We start from the raw sequence: 4,565 nt of genomic DNA, 5'->3' as shown, positions 1-4,565 counted from the left end.
CTGCATGTTTGTGTAGCCTCAAAAGTCATATGTTGAAACCTAATCACCAGTGGGATGGTGTTAGAAGGTGGGGACTTTGGGAAGTAATTAAGTCATGAAGGACCTACCCTCATAAATAGGACTTGTGCCCTTATTTTTTATAAAAGGCCCTAAAGACCTCCTTTCAACACATGAAGACACAGTGAGAAGATGGCCATCTATGAATGGGGAAGCAGGCCCTCGCCAGGCACCAAATCTGCTGGCACCTTGATCTTACTTTCCAGCCTCCAAAACTGTAAAATAAATTTCTGTTGTTCATAATCTATGCAGGTTTTGGTATTTTGTTATAGTAGCTCAAATGGATTAAGACAGTCCTCACAACAATTATTCACCTCATTTTACAGATGAATAAACTGAGAGGCAGGGAGGTTACGAAATATATGAAGTAAATAGTAAGTAGCACAGTAGCCCTAGGCAGTGAAGCTCCAAAGCCCACTCTCTTAACCACCATGCTGGCATACTGCTCATATATTTTTTACATTTGTCTATCTGATGGAGAGTTTGTTTGCCCTATTGATTTTTATATCCCAGGACTCTACATGATGACTGCTATAGTATGTGCTCAATAAAATTATGATGAATTAATTAGTGACAAGTTCTTTTCAGTCACAATCTACACATGTGGTCAGAGTCAAATGGGGGAGGTGTCACAACAGGAAAATCCTATAATCATCTCGTACATTAATCAATATCATTTAGATTATAACTGCCAGGCTCCAATTCAACATGGTTCAAGTAAAAGGAAACTCACTGAAATAACAAAAATCCCAGAGCCAGGCCTGGGTACCCAAACAATGTCACCAGGGTCTTATCTCTCTCCCTCCTACAGAGCAGCTCCCCACATTGCTGGCTTCACTTTCAGGAAGGGTATTGCCTTTATTTATTGCGAAGATGGCCACCAGCAACTCAGGTTTGCATTTTGCAGTCCTAGCGGGGGGAAGAAAAAATTATCTTCCTCAATAGTTCCAGTGAAATACCTGGAAATGACAGCCTTTTGATTCTGAATGGTTCTACTTGAATCATGAGCCTATCCCTCAACCAACAATTGGCCGAAGAAATGTGATGTTGCCATTGGCCAGGCTTACATCACAACCCAGCACTACAGCTCAAAGAAAAATCCATCTCCTCTAAATCACATGGACAGAGGTGGTAGGAGGAGGAAGAAATTATTTCCCAAAGGAAAATGAAGATTACAGGTCAAGAAAAAGAGAGATTAATTAATTGGCAAACAAGATTAACTAGAGATTTCATAAGCTGTTTTCATATAAAATCAAAACCACATTTATTTTGTCTGCATGATGCAAAATAAACGTGTTGTTAGAATGATTTTTCCCTGAAATAATCTAATTTTTTATAATATTTGGTCAGAATTGACTAAATATTTCATACTGTAAAAGCCTGGCATCTATGATGATCTCATCCTACAGGCTGTCATAATGCTGATCTCCAATGGCCACTTTTAATGAAAGAATAAATTATTTCCAACTGAAATACTTCTTCTTCCCCTCAAACTCTCTGATTTTTGACATCAATACACTAAAATAGGCAATAACATATGCAACTATTTTAGATAATGATAAAAAGAAGAGGAAGAGCATCCTTGGAGATAAGTCTCTATGGTATTAAAAAGAGCTAGTTAGAGGTTGCAGAGAAAAGAGAACACTTACACACTGTTGATGGGAGTGTAAATTAGTTCAACCACTATGGAAAGCAGTACAGAAATTCCCCCAAAGAGCTAAAAATAGAACTACCATTCAACCCAGCAATCCCATTACTGGGTATATACCCAGAGGAATATAAATTATTCTACCATAAAGACACATGCATGCAAATGTTCACTGCAGCACTATTCACAACAGCAAAGAAATGGAATCAATCTAAATGCCCATCAGTGACGGAATCCATGGTACATATACACTGTGGAATACTACACAGTTATAAAAAAGAATAAGATCATGTATTTTGCAGGAACATGGATGGAGCCAGAAGCTATTATCCTCAGCAAACTAACATGGAACAGAAAACCAAATACCACACATTCTCACTTATAAGTGGGAGCTAAATGATGAGAACGCATGAACACAAAGAAGGGAAGAACAGACACTGGGGTCTACTTGAGGGTGGAAGGAGAGGAGGGAGAGGATTGGAAAAGATAATTATTGGGTACTGGGCTTAATACCTAGGTGAAGAAATAATCTGTATAACAGACCCCCATGACACAAGGTTACCTATGTAACAAACCTTTACATGTATCCCCCAACCTAAAATAAAAGTTTTTTTTTTTTTAAAAAAAAAAAGAGACCCTAAATCCAATTCATTCCTCAGCCAACACATAATGACAGCCCTGAAAGGAGAGATTAAAAAGCTACTCTCAGTTGTTAACTCCGTTGCTGACCTCATGTTTTCCTTCTTGTTTCCTTGAGAGATCACCAGTCAGTGTCTCATGATACCAGCAGTTACCATTTACTGTGTGCCTAGTAAATGGCACCATCCTGGATCCTTTCAGCATGGTACTTTATTTTATCCTCAGGAAGAGCCCCTGTCAGTGGCGCATTCTTCTAACCTCTAGAGAGAATTCAGTACCACTCTCACCTTCTTCCTCTCTAAAAAAAAAACATACACACACACAGAAAAGAAAAAAAAAGAAAAGAAAAGAAAAGAAAAGAAAAGAAAAGAAAAGAAAAGAAAAGAAAGAAAAGTAGCATTTGTATGGACATTGGGATGGAAGCTTCCCAAGTTCTGGGATGCCACTTCAGCATCAGAATGGAGAAGTTCAAAGACTCTCAAGGCCACATACCAAGTTCTCTAGGGGTTCTTCTCTCTCCAGGATGTGCCTATCAGTGTTTAGGCAGAAGGCAGCAGAACGCTTTCAAAAGGATTTCACTATGGAAGGTCGAATGAAAGAACTGTATTAAAGGTGCAGGTGGGGTGAAAAGAACCATGCAGGGATGTTGAAGTATCCAAGGACAGCAACAGCAGGAATGCTTCACCATCCCAAAGCCTGAAAAGGAGGAGAGGCAGTGGTGGTTGCAAAGTGCAGTGAAGAACTGGAGACTTGGCAGAGGGACCAGCCTACAGGAGCTACACCTGCAGAAGAGCTCAGCCACTGCCAGAAGTAGGGAAGAAGCCAGGACTGTGAATCCCCTGACCACCCTCTTCTACCTTTCAGTCTCCTATTTATATCCCTCACTGGTCAAAGCCCATGACTCCAGATGCCCAGAGAGTCTTGGTGATGCAATGCACAGAAATGAACTTCTTGGGCAAAACGCAGAACCGACAGGGATAGAAAATGGATGGGAGCCAGGAGAGAGGGTGGGAGCAACAGAAATCAACCAGCACAGGGCTCCCCTCCCAGATCTCTTCCTTCTCTAGAGTCTCTCTAAAACTCCGCACAGCTTATGCAATAAAACTGGCTCCCTGTTTTTACTGGTTCCTTGAATGCATACAGCAGAAGGAACATTTTTCCAGAGCTGTGTGTAATTTATGCACAAGGAACCCTTGAGTCGCAGAAGTGGCCCAGCTCCACTTACAAAAAAATTGCATGGGATTTTGGAGTGAAATCCTTGGACTGATGAACGGAGGGTTTTTGCCACAGTGTCCCTCTCTAAGTCCCTCTCCTAAACTTGCAACAGCAACAAACAGCTGGTGGAGATTTAGGAGTTCAAGATTCTAACCTAGTAGCTTTCCAGCTCATCATGAGTTAAATACTCTTCTTACCCCTTTAGAAGTAAGAATACTGAGGCTCAGAGCAATTGAGCAATGTGCCCATGACAAGCCTTAATAAATGTGGGATATTCTAGCTCTGCCCATCCACCTGCAATGCCCATGCCCTGTCATGAGCACACACACCTGCACTCCCCTGCCTCTCAAGGCCTCTTCTTTAGACATGTTTTCACAGCAAGATCATTGCATTATGGAGGAAATGCAACATCCGCAATTATCTTCCTTTGATCCTAGCAAACATCATTCTCCTCTGACCTTAGCTGGAAGCTAAGCCTGTCACAATCATGACTGGCTTACTCATGATCAAAATATTCAGTGCAGCCAGAACATGCAGCTCGGCAAACTCTAAAGAGTCCCAAATATAACAACCTACTTTGCTCTGCCCAAGGAACAGAGACTGGCCCCAAAGGACTGATGCTGACCCTTTGCATCTGGTTTAGTTCCACAAAAAGAACCTAGGCAATCTTTTAGCATCATTGTTGTACTATTATGCTTAGAAAAATCCAGGCAGTCTAAATTCCTCTATACACACTGCACATTCTTGTCAAGATTAATCCTAACAGAAGCCAGGAGCAAGTAGGACCACACATTCCAAGGCCTTGTGTGTCCCCTAATGTGGTTTGTAGATCAGCCTGAGACATGCCAAATATATTGGGTAACTGAAGAGTCTTTTGAAAGAGAAAATTGAAAGAAAAAAAAACATAAAATTTGCAGTGCTGTACCATGGTTTTCAAGAGACTCATTGATCCCTTTTTATTTCTGCTCTGCATCACTGTTTCCTAAATTTGGTAGGAATCTTGCAC

Source organism: Nomascus leucogenys, chromosome 20 (assembly GCF_006542625.1).
Source record: "Nomascus leucogenys isolate Asia chromosome 20, Asia_NLE_v1, whole genome shotgun sequence".
Lineage (NCBI taxonomy): Eukaryota > Metazoa > Chordata > Mammalia > Primates > Hylobatidae > Nomascus > Nomascus leucogenys.
This window is presented reverse-complemented; position numbering follows the sequence as displayed.